This window comes from Heptranchias perlo, chromosome 26 (assembly GCF_035084215.1).
Source record: "Heptranchias perlo isolate sHepPer1 chromosome 26, sHepPer1.hap1, whole genome shotgun sequence".
Taxonomy (NCBI): domain Eukaryota; kingdom Metazoa; phylum Chordata; class Chondrichthyes; order Hexanchiformes; family Hexanchidae; genus Heptranchias; species Heptranchias perlo.
In genome coordinates, this window is record NC_090350.1 from 29,686,009 (window position 1) to 29,706,764 (window position 20,756).

A 20,756-nucleotide genomic window follows, 5' to 3' on the forward strand; every position below is an offset into this window, starting at 1 on the left:
CCCTTGCTGTTTCGACAAAGTAAGTAGTTCAAGGAAAAAAAAACTTACATTCATATAGCAGATTACAAATCCTTTGACAGCTACCCATCCTCCACCCTCTGTAACATCAGATCATCCAAATCTCTGCTGCCCATATCCTATCCCACATCACATCTCACTGACCCATCATATTAAGGAGGTGAAAGCAGGGCACTTAGAAAATCTCAATGCAATCAGGCAGAGTCAACAGAGCTTTGTGAAAGGGAAATCGTGTTTGACTAATTTATTAGAGTTATTTGAGGAAGTAACAAGCAATGTGGATAGAGGGGATCCTGTGGATGTGGTGTACTTGGATTTCCAGAAGGCTTTTGACAAGGTGCCACATCAAAGGCTACTACACAAAATAAGAGCTCATGGTGTAGGGGATAACATATTAGCATGGATAAAGGATTGGTTAGCTAACAGGAGACAGAGAGTAGGCAAAAAATGGATCATTTTCAGGTTGGCAAGATGTAACAAATGGAGTGCCACAGGGATCAGTGCTTGGGCCTCAACTATTTTCAATATATATCAATGACTTGGATGAAGGGACCGAATGTATAGTTGCTAAATTTGCTGATGACACAAAGGTAGGTAGGAAAGTAAGTTGCGAAGAGGACATAAGGAGTCTGCAAAGGGATATAGTTTAAGTGAGTGGGCAATAATTTGGCAGATGGAGTATAATGTGGGAAAATGTGAACTTGTCCACTTTGGCAGGAGGAATAGAAAAGCAGTATATTATTTAAATGGAGAGAGATTGCAGATCAGAAAAAGTTAGTATACAGGTACAGCAAGTGATTAGGAAGGCAAATGGAATGTTGTCATTTATTGCAAGGGGAATGGAATATAAAAGTAGAGATGTTTTGCTACAGTTGTACAGGGCATTGGTGAGACCACATCTAGAATACTGTGTGCAGTTTTGGTTTCCTTATTTAAGAAAGGGCATAATTGCTTTGGAGGTGGTTCATAGAAGGTTCATTCGACTGATTCCTGGGATGAGGGGGCTATCTTATGAGGAAAGGTTGGATAAGTTGGGCCTGTATACATTGGAGTTTAGAAGAATGACAGTTGATCTTATTGAAACATACAAGATCCTGAGGGGACTAGAAGGGGTAGATGCTGAGAGGATGTTTCCCCTTGTGGGAGAGACTAGAACTAGGGGCCACAGTTTAAAATAAGGGGTCTCCCATTTAAGACGGAGATGCGGAGACATTTTTTCTCTCAGAGGGTCGTGAGTCTGTGGAACTCCCTTCCCCAGAGAGGGTGGAGGCAGGGTCATTGAATGTTTTTAAGGCTGAGTTAGATAGATTCCTGATTAACAAGGGAGTCAAAGGTTATAGTAGATAGACGGGAAAGTAGGGTTGAGGTCGCAATCAGATCAGCCATGATCTTATCAAATGGCAGAGCAGGCTCAAGGGGCCGAATGGCCTACTCCTGCTCTTAATTCGTATGTTCATATGTTGCCCCTCATAGGGGAATCTAGAACTAGGGGGCATAGTCTCAGAATAAGGGGTCGCCCATTTAAGACGGAGAAGAGGAGAAATTTCTTCTCTCAGAGGGTTGTGAACCTTTGGAATTCTTTGCCCCAAAGAACGGTGGAAGCTGAATCTTTGAATATATTCAAGGCTGAGTTAGACAAATTTTTGATCAGCAAGGGAGTCAAAGGATATGGGGATCAGGCAGGAAAGTGGAGTTGAGGTAAAAATCAGATCAGCCATGATCTCATTGAATGGCGGAGCAGGCTAGAAGGGCTAAATGGCCTACTCCTGCTCCTATCTCATATGTTCTTATGTTCATACCTGTCCTCACTGATCTACATTGGAACATTGGAACATAGGAACATAGGAACAGGAGTAGGCCATTCAGCCCCTTGTGCCTGCTCCACCATTTGATAAGATCATGGCTGATCTGTGATCTAACTCCATGGGCCCGATTTTAGCACCCGCTATCGGGTGCGTTCTCGGCGGGGGGGCCTCGAAAATTGCGAAATCCAGGATCCCGCCTCGATCCCGCCCACTTCCGGGTTCCCCGCTGACGCGCCGGCGTGCGCGCGCAGCTCCCGCTGGTGGGAATCCCGCAGGCAATTAAAGCCAGCGGGATGCCACTTGAGAGTATTTACTTAGCTATTTCAGGTCATTGACTGACCTGATTAAGGGACTGTGTGTGATTTTGGATCAACATGGGACATGGGGGAAACACTCCCAGATCGAATGGACATGTTGCAGCTGTCAGCCTGTGGCAGATGCAAAGGTCCACTTGACAGGTGGGGGGGGGGGGGGGGAGGGGAGACCCTCACCCATTGCAGGAGGCCACTCTTTCACTTGGGACAAAGTTTGGCCTCCACCACCTTCCTCCTGACGGTCAAAGTCACTAACCTGCACACTTACCCCGGGGTCCGGGGTACATCTTGCGGATGGGGGCCGCCGTAGCTGCAGTCATGACCTCCTCGGAGGGCGAACAGCATCACCAGCCTCGCCGTCCACCTTTGACACGTGGAGCTCCACAACACAGTGCTGTGACACATCTACCTGTACAGCAGGAGGGAGGGCAACCGCAGAGAGAGATGCGTCACAGAGGGCACTACCCTCGCCACAGGGTCCACAGACCGAGGCTCAGCCTCCTGGACCTCTCTGAGCAGCAGTGCACACGGAGGCTCAGAGTCACTCGACATGTAGCCGTGGACATCTGCAGCCTCTTTCATGCCGAACTGCTCCTGGCTGGCCCGTGCACCATCTTCCTACCTGTCGCTGTCAAAGTCACCACTGCCCTCCCGAACTTCTCCTCCACAGCCTCCCAGGGTGCCACCGGGGACATCGCCGATGTCTCTCAGTCGTCTGCGCAGAAGAGCCCTGCAAATACACCTACACCCACTCTGCAGTGACACACTGGGTGGCATCAGTGGTGGGTCCTCATAGTGATACCCAGGAGCGGGCATTATTGCACAAACCGGACAGGATTCGCGAAGACATGGCAGTCGTGGTGCCAATAGAATGTGTGATGTGAGTTGTTCTGAAATTCAATATAAGTAACAACCATGACAAACCCTCAAACACCCTTGTGCATCCCCTTCATGCTCACGACACGTTTGCCTTACGCTGCCTACTGCACATATGTGATGCATGCCCTGTGGCTGCAGCACAGGTGGTGGCAGGTTGAGTGAGGCTGGCCGTGCGAGAGATGCACGAGAGGGTGAGTATGGGATAGAGCCATGAGATTGTATGAGGATTGGGTTGCGTGGTAGTGGCGGGGTGAGTACTGGCGAGGTGAGTAGGTGCAGGTAAGATGAGGATGGGGTTTGAGTGGTTATGAGGGGTGATGTGACAGAGTAGTGTTGGCAGTGCCGAAGGAGATGTGGGGTGGGGGCAGTGATGTGGCAGACGGAGTGTAGGGGAAAGACTACGTGTACTCAGTTTGGCTGACCTACTGAGGTCATTGGACCGCCTCCTGCACTGTATGCAGGTGGGCGATATGTTGATGGCGCAGGTGACCCCCTCTGCCACCTCGAGCCAGGCCTTCCTGGTGGCGGAGGCGGGCCGCTTCATCCCGCCCGCCGGGTGGAAGATCTCTGTCCTCCCCCTCCTCCTCACCCCATGTATTGATACCTGGGGTGAGGCATCATTAAACTGGGAGCAGCCTTCCCCCTGGGCTGCTCCATGTAGTCATCTTTGCTATTGGTTGCAGCATCTATCAGTGGAGAACTGCCCCTTTAAATAGAGCGCCTCCAGCTGACAGATCTTACTGGGCATGCGCAGCCCGCCCGACGCGCAGATCAGCAGCGGGGAACCCGGAGGAGCAGGTAAGTGAATCCAATTAGTGGGTTGCCTGCTGCGATCGCGCGGGAAACCCACTAATTTCACCGGGCGCGTTACCAACGCGCCCGCTTGCCCATCCGCCGGGAACCCGCACCCCTGGTAAAATCGGGCCCCATATACCTGCCTTTGGCCCATATCCCTTAATACCTTTGGTTGCCAAAAAGCTATCTATCTCACATTTAAATTTAGCAATTGAGCTAGTATCAATTGCCGTTTGCGGAAGAGAGTTCCAAACTTCTACAACCCTTTGTGTGTAGAAATGTTTTCTAATCTCGCTCCTGAAAGGTCTGGCTCTAATTTTTAGACTGTGCCCCCTACTCCTAAAATCCCCAACCAGCAGAAATAGTTTCTCTCTATCCACCCTATCTGTTCCCCTTAATATCTTATAAACTTTGATCAGATCACCGCTTAACCTTCGAAACTCTAGAGAATACAACCCCAATTTGTGTAATCTTTCCTCGTAACTTAACCCTTGAAGTCCGGGTATCATTCTAGTAAACCTACGCTGCACTCCCTCCAAGGCCAATATGTCCTTCCGAAGGTGCGGTGCTCAGAACTGCTCACAGTACTCCAGGTGCGGTCTAACCAGGATTTTGTATAGCTGCAGCATAACTTCTGCCCCCTTGTAATATAGTCCTCTAGATATAAAGGCCAGCATTCCATTAGCCTTCTTGATTATTTTCTGCACCTGTTCATGACACTTCAATGATCTATATACCTGAACCCCTAAGTCCCTTTGGACATCCACTGTTTTTAACTTTTTACCATTTAGAAAGTACCCTGTTCCATCCTTTTTTGATCCAAAGTGGATGACCTCACATTTGTCTGTATTGAATTCCATTTGCCACAGTTTTGCCCATTCACCTAATCTATCAATTTCGCTTTGTAATGTTATGTTTTCATCTACACTGCTTACAATGCCACCAATCTTTGTGTCATCAGCAAACTTAGATATGAGACTTTCTATGCCTTCATCTAAGTTGTTAATAAATATTGTGAATAATTGAGGCCCCAAGACAGATCCCTGCGGGACTCCACTAGTCACATCCTGCCAACGTGAGTACCTTCCCATTATCCCTACTCTCTGTCGTCTTTCGCTCAGCCAACTTGCTAACCAAGTCCGTACTTTTCCCTCGATTCCATGGGCTTCTATCTTAGCTAACATTCTCTTATATGGGACCTTATCAAATGCCTTCTGGAAGTCCATATAAATAACATCCATTGACATTCCCCTGTCCACTACTTTAGTCACCTCTTCAAAAAATTCAATCAGGTTTGTCAGGCACGACCTACCTTTCACAAATCCATGCCCGCTCTCTCTGATTAACTGAAAATTCTCGAGGTGTTCAGTCACCCTATCCTTAGTTATAGACTCCAGCATTTTCCCCACAACAGATGTTAGGCTAACTGGTCTATAATTCCCCAGTTTCCCTCTCTCTTCTTTCTTAAAAAGCGGAGTGACATGTGCAATTTTCCAATCTAGAGGGACAGTTCCTGAATCTAGAGAACTTTGAAAGATTATAGTTAGGGCATCTGAAATGTGCTCACCTACTTCCTTTAAAACCCTGGGATGGAAACCATCTTGTCCTGGGGATTTGTCACTCTTTAGTGCTATTATTTTCTTCATTACTGTTGCTTTACTTATGCTAATTTTATTGAGTCCCTGTCCCCGATTCAATATTAGTTTTCTTGGGATTTCCGGCATGCTATCCTCTTTTTCTACTGTAAATACTGATGCAAAGCTCCCCATCCCCCAATGCCTCTGATTTAAAATTCTCATCCTTATGTTTAAATCCTTTCATGCCATCACCCCTTCCTATCTCTACACCCTCTTCTCACCCTACAACCCTCACCCCCAAATTCTCTTTTCCACCGATTCTGGCCTCTTGTGCATTCCCCCCACCCTCCCAGTGCCCCAACATTGGCAGCCATGCCCTCAGTCTCCATGCTCTGAAATTCCCTCCCTAAACTCCTCCACCTTTAAGAGTCTCCTTAAAACCTATCATTTTGACAAAACTTTTGGTTAATATTATCTTCTTTGGCTCGTGTCCTTTTTTTTGATCATGCCTTTGTGATGTGCGTTGGGACGTTGTTCTATGTTGAAGGCATTACCAAAGTGCAAGGTATTGTTGTTGCAATACCAGTTTACATGGTTAGCCGTCTGACTGCATTGGATGATCAGTTCCAGCCTCTCTGAACAAAAGGACTGTACCTGAATGAGTAGACAAAATCAGTTTGTTTGTTTGCTGCTAATTTTAAAACATTCTAGACTTGCTGTTTGTCCTGTTTTGAAGGGCAATGCCACCAGGAAAACGACAAACACCCTTCTCCGCCCACCTTAGATGGAGGGCGTGCTAATAAAAACCAGGTGGTCTGTTCAAATTTAAACATGTGCCAGGAACTTTAAATGATAATGTTGAAATTTTTATCTATAAAGCAATCAATGTGAACAGCTGCAAAAGGTCAATTTCACCACTTGAAACAGGGTAACTCCTCTGTAGCTGTCATGTAATAGACTGCATCAGCGGACTTCAAACAAAATGCAACATGAGGGGGTATAATATGATTTTTTTTTATCTAAAGTAAACATTTTTGATACTGGCACCATGATGAATATTAAAGTGATATTAGTGTAAAAAATGTTATTTTCCTGCATTTTCTTTCTCATTTGTACAGATATCTTTATGGTGAACTATCTTTTTTAAAAAAAAATGACCTAGTCCCTCTACAAGGAAAAGAAACAAAAACAGAAATTGCTGGAAACACACAGCAGATCAGTTAGCATCTGTGGAAAGAACCCATAAGTTAACATTTTGGAAATACAGCCCTTAATGAAAGAGAAACAAGTATTTTCATAAAATCAGAGCAAAGGAGAAAAGGGGGAAAAGAAGAAGTCGCAGTTGAATGACCTGTAACCTACTTAACAGGAAAACAAGACAGGGTAAAATGATTGAGATGTTGCTTACAGCATGAAAATAAATTAAATACATTAGAGAAGCAAAGAATGTGTGAATAGCTAAGACAGTGGGAGGAAACCCGAGGAAGAAACAACAAAGTGGATTGTAGATTAGATCCAAATTTAAAATACCACCAATTCTCTCCTGGAGATCTCTGGAATATTCCGTAACTTTCCAGGTTATATGATATTCCGTAACTTGACACGGGAATGCTCCCTTGTCCAATTAGAAATCGCTGGGTGACACACCTGCACTATTGATGTAACTTTGTGTGCACGGAGGGCGGGTACTGCAGGGGAGAATGACTGCGCGGGTCTTGGAGGTCAACCGGAAAGAATATATGGATTCAATTATTGCATCTAGTGTTTAACACCGAGTTTCACTGTGACATTTCTATAGAACAAGTAGGGGAGGGAACGTGTTTCGACTGACAGAAATTGTTATGCGCAGAGTGGATATCGGCTCCCATTTCCACCGCTAACCTCCAATTTGACATAACTTAGTTCCACAAAGCAACATATATAAATAGATCACCAATAGTAAAGCGTCATAGTATTGCAGAACATTAAAGGAATGGCTTCTGTATTTCTCAAATTTTAAAAATGCTTTACGTAAACATCAATTTGAACAGGTAACCTCTATTTATCAGTTTCCTTTTTAAAAAGGGAATATTTCCCAACGTTCTGGGAACAAAAACATTTTTCTGAGTGACACTACTGGTGATTCAGGTCTGAATATCGAGCTGAATCACCAAAGCAATACTGAAATAATGTGATCATTTTTAACTTCTAATTTACTACCAGTTTATTCAGTCACATTTTATGCATCATACAATTAGTTTTTATAAAGTCAAATTGTTAATTTAAAATGTGTTGGCAAAGAAATTCAAACTAACACTGAAAGCAATGCTATAACTAATTTTCTTTTACAAAAATTGAAACTGATGTTTTTACAAGAAACTGATGGATGCTTGCAATTGTTCTGTTGTTAACTAAATTTATAATCATGTTAATTCTAGCAGTAGCAGGGAACAAGAAACTTGTTTCACTAGAAAATAGGAATCACCAAAACAGATATTTAATTAAATGATATGTTTTTCAATAATCTGTCTATGGGTGGATAGTAGTATTTCAGCAGGGGATTTTCATTGCTGTGATGTAGGGGTATACACTCTTCACTATCCTTCAGCACTTGAGCTGACAAAAAACACTTGCAAAGTTCAATGTGCAGCACTGCAGTTGCTTATATGGAATCATTTATTTACTGACTATCATGGTGAAACTTGCTCCTGCATTGCCTCCTGGTTCTTGGAACTTCTTGCACAACAGCTGCTGGTGCGAAATCAGGACCAAAGATACTGAACTCCAGGGGACCCAACTTTTAGAAGGCACATACATTAACATTTTCAGATGTCATGTAACCATACCTCCAAGTATATAATCCAGCCAAGGGATGGGTGTTTTGGTCTTCAATTCTCAATTGTGTAATGAACCTTAATTTAGATTAAATGCTCAATAACTCTTGGAGTGGTGATAAACTCTCCCAGTGCCAAACATGTTGAAAGCCCAGCGGGATAAACTTCCTGTGTTTGTCTGGAGAGTGCTCCATCCAAATAAAGGGACAGATGGGCGTGCGCAGGTCATAAATATCCAATTAGCACTGTGGGAGAACCTTCACCACACGGACTGCGGCGGTTCAAGAAGGCGGCTCACCACCATCTTCTCAAGGGCGATTAGGGATGGGCAATAAATGCTGGCCTGGACAGCGACGCCCACATCCCATGAACAAATGGAAAAAAATTGCCCTGAGAAGAGATTATGGGTAATTGCACAATACCATGATATAAATTATATTGAAATATATCACAAGAATTGCATAGTGTTACAGCAATGAAAATAAAAAATTGTTAGACATTTTTCATTAAACAATGCCTGTTAATTCTAAATTCTGAAAAACTATAAATGCCTGATCAACAAAACCTAAATATCTGCAAATTCCGTCCCTGATTTTGTGTTTTTTTACAATTTACCAATAACTTTTGGACTTTGTGCTGGGGTTTGGTTTCATAAGCGACGGGTACCCGACGGTCCCTCACCCAAGTGGTCATGTGTGAATCTTGAGAGTGAGTGAGAGCAGGCTACTCATCTGCATAGAGCATCACAGCCAACCAGTTTGGGTTTTTGGTCATTTAACTAAATTAGAAATAGTAGTTGTACCAACACTGAGTGCTTGGACTACTCACCCAGCACTTACCCCCACCTTAAAATGACTCCTCTAATTGTTTTCTGTCCTTTAGCCAATTTCTTATCCATACCCAAGGTTTACCCTGAATCTCCACAGCTTTGAGCTTTGTGTGGAACTTTTGCTGGACCTGCCATTATTCATGTAACTAAGACAGTGGGTATTGGTAAGTCACAACTTTGAGCCCATCATTCCAGATTGCTTACCTCAAATTAACAAATTCTGTCAATTTTCAGTCAGGCCACTAAATAGAATCAAGATGGCCTAGATTTTCCTCTCCAGCACTTTTATCAGCGAAAGTGCAGTGAGACACAACTTCTGCCTACCTGAGTGACCAGGTGCTGACCCTGGCAATTTTTTGGGGCTCAGCTTAATTTAAATACTTTGGTTGGGCTCCCGGCGGTATTGCCAGCTCTGGGAGCTCACCACCAGGGCGGGTAGTGGGAAATGGCATGCTGTTGCAGGAGTCTGACTAAAAGTTGCCAACTCTGATTGGAGGTATTCCTGGAGGTATGGTCACATGACATCTGCAAATGCTAATTTGTCGGGTCCCCTAGAGTTCAGTATCTTTGCTTATGGTTTCGTGCCAGCAGCAGTTGTGCACGAAGTTCCAAGAACCAGGATGCCACGCAGGAACAGGCGCAGAAATAAAACCGAGGGCGGGGAAAGGGGGGGAAACCGAGGTGAGAGGAACTTTGGGGAAGAAATTGCCCCCGAAATAACGGTGAGCTCAACAGCGCTCTCTGTTGTTAGTGGCAAAATGGAGGAGCAAGTGCGCAGTGAAACGTGGAAATTCAGAACTTGCTCCTGGTGGCTCGCTGGCGATATGACAGCTTCGAATTAAAGGGACATCGCTCACTGCAGTCAGAGAAATCATTGTAAAAGTGCAAACTTTCTTATCTACCCAGCTGGAAAGTAACTAATTGCGCCACCAAATAGGTAAGTTTAAAAATACTGATCTAAACTTAATTTTTTTTTAATATTCGTTCATGGGATGTGGGCGTCGCTGGCCAAGCCGGCATTTATTGCCCATCCTTAATGACTGCCAAACAACTAAAAATTAATTTTTAAAAATGTGGAGTCTCATTACTCCTTGTTTTAATAGTTTTTGGCTGTTAACCTTTTTTCAAATTAAATTATTTTTTTTTACTTTTCCCTTCTGTCTTATTTAATTCAATTATTTCTTACCTTCTCTTTTCTCGCTGTCTTTAACTGCTTTTACATTGATTGAAAATGTTGTCTCTTTTACTTCCTGGTTTAATGCTGCAAGCTGGCAGAGACAGTGAATGCAGTGGTCAAAAATGCTGCGATCTGATTGGTCAAGGGGAAGAGATTGATTCTCTCTCTTCTCCGCTTCCTATTCAAGAAAAGAGGGGAGAGAGAAAACAGGGAACTACAGGCCAGTTAGTGGTCAGGAAAATGCTGGAATCTATTATTAAGGATGTGGTAAGGGGGCACTTAGAAAATCATAATATGATTAGGCAGGGTCAACATTGTTTAATGAAAGATTTGTCGAACACAATTGCCCTATTAGAGTTTTTTGAGGGTGTAACTAGCAGGATAGATAAAGGAGCACCAGTGAATGTGGTATATTTGGATTTTCAAAAGGCATTCGATAAGGTGCCACACAAAAGGTTGTTACACAAGATAAGGGGTTGGGGGTAATATATTAGCATGGATAGAAGATTGGTTAACGGACAGAAAACAGATAGTAGGAATAAACGGGTCATTTTCAGGTTGGCAGGCTGTAACTAGTGGCGTGCCGCAAGGATCAGTGCTTGGGCCTCAGCTATTTATAATCTATATTAATGACTTAGATGAACGGGCCGAGTGTAATGTATCCAAGTTTGCTGATGATACAAAGCTAGGTGGGAAAGTAAGCTGTGAGGAGGACACAAAGAGTCTGCAAAGGGATATAGACAGGTTAAGTGAGTGGACAAGAAGGTGGCAGATGGAGTATAATGTGGGGAAATGTGAGGTTATTCACTTTGATAGGAAGAATAGAAAAACAGAATATTTTTTAAATGGTGAGAAACTATTAAATGTTGGTGTTCAGAGGGATTTGGGTGTCCTTATACAGGAAACACAGAAAGTTAACTTGCAGGTGCAACAAGCAATAAGGAAGGCAAATGATATGTTGGCCTTTATTGCAAGGGGATTGGAGGACAAGAGTAAGGAAGTCTTGCTGCAATTGCACAGAGCTTTGGTGAGACCACACCTGGAGTACTGTGTGCAGTTTTGGTCTCCTTATCTAAGGAAGGATATACTTGCCTTAGAGGCGGTGCAACAAAGATTCACTAGATTGATTCCAGGGATGAGAGGGTTGTCATATGAGGAGAGATTGAGTAGAATGGGCCTATACTCTGTGGAGTTTAGAAGAATGAGAGGTGAGCTCATTAAAACATATAAGATTCTGTGAGGGTTTGATGGGGTAAATGCTGAGAGGCTGTTTCCCCTGGCTGGAGATTCCAGAACTAGGGGGCATACTCAGGATAAGGGGTTGGCCATTTAGGACTGAGATGAGGAAAAATTTCTTCACTCAGAGGGTTGTGAATCTTTGGAATTCTCTACCCCAGAGGGCTGTGGATGCTCAATCCTTGAGTACATTCAAGGCTGAAATTGATAGATTTTTGGACTCCAAGGGAATCAAGGGATATGGGGATCAGGCGGGAAAGTGGAGTTGAGGTTGAAGATCAGCCATGATCTTAATGAATGGCAGAGCAGGCTCGAGGGGCCGTACGGCCAACTCCTGCTCCTATTTCTTATGTTTCTTCTTCGAGGAAGTGGCCGAAGAAAAGACCGTGGTAAGTTAGTGGATTGGTATAAATCTATGGAGTGGCGAGGAGTGTTGGTTTGCCGCTCCGAGCAATTTCTACCCCTTTATTTCCACCAGTGACTAATAGTAATTCACTTAAATTGCACAGATAACTCAACAACAACTTGCATTTATTTAACACCTTTGAGATAGTAAAATGTCCAAAAGGCACTTCCCAGGAGCATAATCAGGCAAAAACTGACAAACAAAATTTAAAACTCATTGTAATACTCAGATAACACTCTTAACATAACAACACACCTCATAACCAACAGCAATACAATAACTCACTGATTGTCTATGTAACTGGTAGTAACAGGTGTACTACCCTGATATCCTAACTGTAACTAGTAGTAATCTGACATTCGTCCTGTAATTATAGCCAGAAATCCCAATGCACTGCACAAGGTGCAGTCAGGCACCCCAGTTGATGCCACTATTAACAGACCTAATCTCTCTCCCTACTTCTTTAAACTCAGGTTCTGTGTGAAGGTGACAACTCTGAACTGGGAACCTCAGTCAGAGACGATCTGTACGTGGACTTCACACGTTAAATCTGGCTGGCACAGACCGACCTGAACCAAACCAAGAGATCTGGCAGAAGTTCAACAGAAATGATGGCAGAAGATTAGGGCAGTTGTAGAAATAGGCTGGGAACAGCTTCTTAATTTTCTGTGCCCTCCCACCCCAGTACTGCTTGCTGAAAAACAGCAAAAGAAATCCTGCGCAAAGCGATCTGTGCTGAATGCTGGATCATTCCCCTGCTAGTTAAATGTGAAACAGTCTCTCGGGGGTGCCACAGAGTAATCCTGGCAATAGACAATTTGACTTGTCTTTCTCGGGTGGGGAGTGGGGAGTGGTGGGGGGGGAATCCCTGCACATCATTTAAATTTTAAAAAAATCCAGAAGCTGAGTGAAACATTAAAAAATAGAAATGGTTAATCTGAGGGAAATTCACTGAAGACACGTGAGAAGCTGGATTTCAAGTTAATTCAGTAATTAAAAGTAAATGTTTACCTTTTGTATAAGTTTATTTGCTTTTCCATTTTAACATTGTTACATAAACAAGTCCCCAGATCAGAGCCAAGATTTGCTTCATCTCAATGGCATGGACTGTATGTCAGTCTTTTGCTGCAGCCCTTTGTGGCTTTCATTTAAGAATAGTTCAAGTCAATAGAATCAATGGCAAACAGCCTAGCTGCAGTTCCAACATTAATGGTATTTGCTCGATGAATCTATGACATGAAATGTGCTGTATGAATTACAGTAACAGCCAATATGATACTTCAACAAAATCAAACGAGAAAGTCAGAGGTTTTTGGTGTATTTTCTCGAGTGGGGTGAAAGTACTACCTGCTGGGAGAGCATTACATCAATAAAATTTGCAATGGTATATAGATTTGATAGAGGTGTTCAAAATCATGAAGCATGTGAAGGCCTTAGAGAGGGTGCAGAAAAGATTTACTGGAATGGTTCCAGGTTTGAGGGACTTCAGTTATGTGGATAGACTGGAGAAGCTGGGATTGTTCTCCTTAGAGCAAAGAAGGTTAAGAGGAGGTTTGATAGAAGTGTTCAAAATCATGAAGGATTTAGATAAAGTAAATAAAGAAAAACTGTTCCCATTAGTGGAAGGGTCAAGAACCAGAGGACACAGACTTAGGGTGATTGGCAAAAGAATCAAAGACGACATGAGAAAAAACCTTTTTTACGCAGCAAGCAGTTATGATCTGGAATGCACTGCCTGAAAGGGTGATGGAAGCAGATTCAATCATAGCTCTCAAAAAGAAATCGGATAAATACTTGAACGGAAAAAATTTGCAGGGCTACGGGGAAAGAGGGGGGGAATGGGACTAACTGCATTGCACTTACAAAGAGCTGACATGGGCTCGATGGGCCAAATGGCCTGCTTCTGTGCTGTAACCATTCTATGATTCTACACAATTAAAATTTGAAAAGTTACATTTTCATTTTATGTTTGATCTGGATTGTTGCGTGAATTGGAATGTCTCCAGTAGCCTCACAGTCACACTTTGTTTTCCCACAGTACTGTCTACTATCAATTATGATGTCATCATATGACATTAAGGTTTTGATAACCTTTCACAGCTACACTTATGGCTTTGACTCCAAAGGGTTACCAAATGCTATAAGTAACAGCATAATTGTGAGATAAAGTGTCAAAAAATAAAATAAAACGATGAAAGATATCCAGGTTCTAACAGATCAGGACGACTGTGTTCTCAGACTGCTTGTGTGCGTGTTAATGTAGCGCCACAGGGCTCAACATTGATATAGCATGTCAATGAAGTATCATAGTACGTACAGCACAGAAGGAGGCCATTGGGCCCATCATGCCCTTGCCGGCTCTTTGAAAGAGCTATCCATTTGGCCCCATTCCTCTGCTCTTTCCCCATAGCCCTGTAAATTTTTTCCCTTCAAGTATTTATCCAATTCCCATTTGAAAGTTACTACTAAATCTGCTTCCACCACCCTTTCAGGCAGTGCATTCCAAATCATAACAACTCACTGCGTGAAAAAATGTTTCCTCATGTCGTCTCTGGCTTTTTTACCGATCTGTGTCCTCTGGTTACTGACCCTAATGCGACTGGAAACAGTTTCTCCTTATTTACTTTATCTAAATCCTTCATGATTTTGAACACTTCTATCAAACCTCCTCTTACACATGCTTCACATCCTTCCTAAATTGGAGACAATACTCCAGCTGTGGCCGAACCAGTGTTTTATAAAGGTTCTACATAACTTCCTTGCTTTTGTACTTTATGGCTTTATTTATAAAGCCCAGGAACCCGTATGCTTTTTTAACTGCTTTCTCAACGTATCCTGCCACCTTCAAAGATTTGTGCACATTTACCCCCCGGTCTCTCTGTTCCTGCACTCCCTTTAGAATTGTACCATTTAGTTTATATTGCCTCTCCTCGTTCTTCCTCCCAAAATGTATCACTTCACACTTCTCTGCGTTAAATTTCGTCTGCCATGTGTCCGCCCATTCCACCAGCCTGTCTATGTCCTCTTGAAGTCTATTACTATCCTCCTCACTGTTTACTACACTTGCAGGTTTTGTGTCATCTGCAAATTTTGAAATCGTGCCCTGTACACCCAGGTCCAAGTCATTAATATATACCAAAAAAAGCAGCGGTCCTCGTACCAATCCCTGGGGAACACCACTGTATACCTTCTTCTAGTCCGAAAAACAACCATTCACCACTACTCTCTGTTTCCTGTCACTTGCCAATTTTGTATCCATGCTGCCACTGCCCCTTTTATTCCATGGGCTTCAATTTTGCTGACAAGCCTATTATATAGCACTTTATCAAATGCCTTTTGAAAGTCCATATACACATCAACCACTTTGTCCTCATCAGCCCTCTCTGTTACCTCATCAAAAAACTCTATCAAGTTAGTTAAACACGACTTGCCTTTAACAAATCTATGCTGGCTTTCTTTTATTATGATGTGGAGATGCCGGTGATGGACTGGGGTGGACAAATATACGGAGTCGTACAACACCAGGTTATAGTCCAACAGCTTTATTTGAAATCACAAGCTTTCGGAGCTTTGCTCCTTCGTCAACCCTTCACTCACCTGACGAAGGAGCAAAGCTCCGAAAGCTTGTGATTTTAAATAAAGCTGTTGGACTATAACCTGGTGTTGTACGACTCCGTACATTTTTCTTTTATTAATCCACACCTGTCCAAGTGTCTATTAATTTTGTCCCGGATTATCGTTTCTAAAAGCTTCCCCAACACTGAGGTTAAACTGACTGGCCTGTAGTTACCGGGTTGATCCTTATGCCCTTTTTTGAACAAGGGTGTAACATTTGCAATTCTCCAGTTCACTGACACCACCCCCATATCAGAGAAGTATTGGAAGATTATAGCCAGCACCTCAGCAATTTTCACCCTTCTTCCTTCAGCAACCTAGGATGCATCCCATCCGGACTGGGTGACTTATCTACTTTAAGTACAGCCAGCCTTTCTCGTAACTCCTCTTTATCAATTTTTAGCCCATGCACTATCTCAACTACCTCCTCTTTTGCTGTGACTTTGGCAGCATCTTCTTTCTTGGTAAAGACAGATGCAAAGTAATCATTTAGTACCTCAGCCATGCCCTCTGCCTCCCTGCGTAGTTCCCCTTTTTTGGTCCCCAATCGGCCCCGCCCCTCCTCTTACTACCTGTTTACTATTTATGTGCCTATAGAAGAATTTTGGATTCCCTTTTATGTTAGCCGCCAGTCTATTCTCATACTCTCTCTTTGCCCCCCCTTATTTCAACTTTCACTTCTCTGTACTTTCTATATTCAGCCTGGTTCTCACTTGTATTATCAACCTAACATCTGTCATACGCCCCCTTTTTCTGCTTCATCTTACTCTCTATCTCTTTCGTCATCCCGGGAGCTCTGGCTTTGGTTGCCCTACCTTTCCCCCTCATGAGAATGTACCCAAACCATCTCCTCTTTAAAGGCGACTCATTGTTCAATTACAGTTTTGCCTGCTAATCTTTGATTCCAATTTCCCTGAGCCAGATCCGTTCTCAACCCACTGAAATTGTCCCTCCTCCAATTGAATATTTTTACTCTAGATTGCTCCTTGTCCTTTTCCACAATTAATCCAAACCTTTTGATGCTATAATCACTGTTCCCTAAATGTTCCCCCACTGACACTTGATCCACTTGACCCAATTCATTCCCCAGAACTAGATCCAGCAATCCTCCTTCCTCATCGGGCTGGAAAGATATTGATCAAGAAAGTTCTCCTGAACACACTTCAGAAATTCCTCCCCCTCTTTGCCCTTTACACTATTACTATCCCAGTCTATATTAGAACATTGAAGTCCCCCATTATCACTACTCTATAATTCTTGCACCTCTCTGTAACTTCCCTGCAAATTTGCTCCTCTATATCCTTCCCACTAGTTGGTGGCTTATAGAATACACCCAGTAGTGTAATGACACCTCTATTGTTTCTTAAATCTAACCAAATAGATTCTGTTTTTGACCCCTCAAGGACATCCTCGCTCTCCAGCACTGCAATATTCTCCTTAATCAATACTGCCACCCCCCACTCCTTTTTCTCCTTCCCTATCTTTCCTGACCACCTTGTATCCAGGAATATTTGGTACCCAATCCTACCCTTTTTTGAGCCAGGTCTCTGTTATTGCCACAACATCGTATTCCCATGTGGCTATTTGCGCCTGCAGCTCACCAACCTTACTTACCACGCTTCGTGCATTTACACACATGCACTCTAAACCTATCTTAGACCTTCTCATATTCTCTCTTAGTCTGATCCCACCTAATGTTGTACTATTTCTTACCATAGTGTTATCTGTCTCTCCCAGTCTTCTGTGCACCTTGTTTCTCCTTTTTTTTTATTCGTTCATGGGATGTGGGCGTCGCTGGTGAGGCCAGCATTTATTGCCCATCCCTAATTGCTCTTGAGAAGGTGGTGATGAGCCGCCTTCTTGAACTGCTGCAGTCCATGTGGTGAAGGTTCTCCCACAGTGCTGTTAGGAAGGGAGTTCCAGGATTTTGACCCAGCGATGGTGAAGGAACGGCGATATATTTCCAAGTCGGGATGGTGTGTGACATGGAGGAGAACGTGCAGGTGGTGTTGTTCCCATGTGCCTGCTGCCCTTGTCCTTCTAGGTGGTAGAGGTCACGGGTTTGGGAGGTGCTGTCGAAGAAGCCTTGGCAAGTTGCTGCAGTGCATCCTGTGGATGGTACACACTGCAGCCACAGTGCGCCGGTGGTGAAGGAAGTGAATGTTTAGGGTGGTGGATGGGGTGCCAATCAAGCGGGCTGCTTTGTCTTGGATGGTGTCGAGCTTCTTGAGTGTTGTTGGAGCTGCCCTCATCCAGGCAAGTGGACAGTATTCCATCACACTCCTGACTTGTGCCTTGTAGATGGTGGAAAGGCTTTGGGGAGTCAGGGGGTGAGTCACTCGCCACAGAATACCCAGCCTCTGACCTACTCTTGTAGTCACTCTAATGTTCCATCCTAGTACCCATTCCCCTGCCAAATTAGTTTAAACCCTCCCCCACAGCACGAGTTAACCTCCCTGCGATGACATTGGTCCCAGCTCTTGAGGTGCAATCCATCCATCTTGAACAGGTCCTTCCTGCCCCAGAACTGGTCCCAATCCCCCAAAAATCTGAAGGCCTCCCTCTTGCACCATGTCTCTAGCCACGCATTAACCTGCCTTAGCTTCCTATTTCTGTACTCACTAACGCGTGACATTGAGAGTAATCCAGAGATTACTACCTTTTGAGGTCCTGCTTTTTAACTTCCTCCCTAGCTCCTGAAACTCTGACCGCAGGACCTCATCCCTTTTCTTTCTTATGTTGTCGGTAGCCACATGGACCATGACTTCTGGTTGTTCCCCTGCCCCCCGCAGAATGTTCTGCACCCTCTCCATAATGTTGCATCCCTGGCATCAGGAAGGCCACACACCATGCAGGACTCATGTCAGCGATCACAGAAATGTCTGTCTGTCCCCCTATCGAATCCCCTATGACCACTGCATTTCTACACTTCACTGTGCTTCCCCCCCCCACCCCCCGTGCAGCCCTTTGCCCCATGGTGCCATGCTCAGGACTTCATTCCTTCCGGGTATCGTCACCATCACTGGTGTTCAATGCCGGATATCGGTTTGAGAGTGCCACACAGCCAGATGGTTCCTGCACTGCCTGCCTCTTCCTACCCTTTCGGATGGCCACCCACTTGCTGTCCTGAGTCCTGTGGCTGCGAGGTGACCACCTCCTAGAACGTACGATCCAAGAAACCTTCAGCCTCCCTTATACTGTGCAGTGAATCCAGCCGCCCCTCTAGCTCAGAAACCCGCAACTTGAGCTCGAACAACTGGGGGCATTTACTGCACATGTACCTCTGACTTTCTCAGTTTGTTTCATATTGTATCATATTGGCTGTTACTGTAATTCATAAAGTGCATTTCATGTCATGGATGCATCAAGCAAGGCCCATTAATGTTGAAACTGCAGCTAGGCTGTTTGCCATTGATTCTATTGGTTTGGACTATTCATAAATTAAAGCCACAAAGGGGATAAAAGGATATACTGGTAGGGTTAAATGAGGCAGGGAGGGAGGAGGCTCGTGTGGAGTGACATTCAATCACGTGACACCACTCATGATGCTTAATCATGACATTTAATCACATGACATTTGCCCACTGTTTGCAAATGCCCTTAATTGCATTTACTTTAATTGAGTGTTTTAGTAACACCAAGCCCCGAATAAAATATTTGACTTTTTTTAATATAGTGAGATGGATAACATAATTCATAAATCAGAGAACACCAAAGAATAGAAAGAATTAAGGATAAGTAATGTTTAAATAAAAACGTTTATGATGTTTCTATAGTATCGACTGCAATAAGAAACACCAAGTAAATACCACTGATTCAATAAAAACATAATCGATATAAATAACTTCTAACATAAGTTTTCGAACAATTTTATGACTTTTTACACGGCACAGCAAGTTATAAAAATAATAAAACCAAAACCAAACCTAATTCAATTCACTGAATATCTCCCACACCCCACCGCTGAAACCCAACTTCGGGAAGGTAAGGCTCAGTCCTCAGTGAGCAGCACCAAAGCAGCCTGACTCCAGTAATAAAACACATTATACAACAGCGCATATCACAGGCTGACATGAACTCTCCCCCAGATTGTGTTTCTCTATTTCCCTCCCTCCCCAGTTTGTGTTTCTCTCCAGTTGCACTCCATCCCTGCGGTGCCCACCAGTCGCGGAAAGCATCAAGCGTACCGGTAGACACTGCGCGCTCCTTCTCCAGGAACGCATGGGCGCGGAGAATGCCGCGGAAGAGAAGCAGACAGTCCCTCCCCCAGTTAGTGTTTCTCTCTCTCTCTCCCCCAGTTAGTGTTTCTCTCTCTCTCTCTCCCCCAGTTAGTGTTTCTCTCTCTCTCTCTCCCCCAGTTAGTGTTTCTCTCTCTCTCTCTCCCCCAGTTAGTGTTTCTCTCTCTCTCTCTCTCTCCCAGTTTGTGTTTCTCTCTCTCTCTCTCTCCCCCAGTTAGTGTTTCTCTCTCTCTCTCTCTCCCCCAGTTAGTGTTTCTCTCTCTCTCTCTCTCCCAGTTTGTGTTTCTCTCTCTCTCTCTCTCTCCCAGTTTGTGTTTCTCTCTCTCTCTCTCTCTCCCAGTTTGTGTTTCTCTCTCTCTCTCTCTCCCAGTTTGTGTTTCTCTCTCTCTCTCTCTCTCTCCCAGTTTGTGTTTCTCTCTCTCTCTCTCTCTCTCCCAGTTTGTGTTTCTCTCTCTCTCTCTCTCTCCCAGTTTGTGTTTCTCTCTCTCTCTCTCCCAGTTTGTGTTTCTCTCTCTCTCTCTCTCGCCCAGTTTGTGTTTCTCTCTCTCTCTCTCTCCCAGTTTGTGTTTCTCTCTCTCTCTCTCTCCCAGTTTGTGTTTCTCTCTCTCTCTCCCAGTTTGTGTTTCTCTCTCTCTCTCTCCCAGTTTGTGTTTCTCTCTCTCTCTCTCTCTCTCCCAGTTTGTGTTTCTCTCTCTCCCAGTTTGTGTTTCTCTCTCTCTCTCCCAGTTTGTGTTTCTCTCTCTCTCTCTCTCCCAGTTTGTGTTTCTCTCCCCCCGCCCCGCCCCGCCCCCCGTTTGTGTGTTTTCCCCTCTCCCTCCCCCAGTTGCTCTCTCGGGACTCACGGAGCTTCCAGGCGACTGCATTGGCCCGGATTCGGTCATCCTCACAACAGGGGCAATGAAGCGTTTCATTCCGAATCGCGAAAGTATCAGCAGCGCTCAGCCTTGACAGCCCGGGTACTGCGCATGCGCGCACAGCGCAGACAAAGAGCGCTGCCCATTCCGGGATACTCCCGCCGAAAGCGGGAGGGTTGGGAACCTGTCCTGTCCATAAA

At 44.2% G+C, this 20,756-nt stretch overlaps 1 protein-coding gene across 2 annotated transcripts in view; it reads right to left on the reverse strand.

Moving 5' to 3' along the window:
- The window catches only part of LOC137342632 (CD276 antigen-like), a 36,092-nt gene extending 15,440 nt beyond the window's left edge, over window positions 1-20,652 (reverse strand). For both annotated transcript variants that reach the window (XM_068006666.1, XM_068006665.1), the window contains exon 1: window positions 20,545-20,652. The gene's annotated coding sequence lies outside the window, so the exon portion shown is untranslated. The remainder of the gene's footprint in view (window positions 1-20,544) is intronic.
- Between the last annotated feature and the right edge of the window lie 104 nt (window positions 20,653-20,756).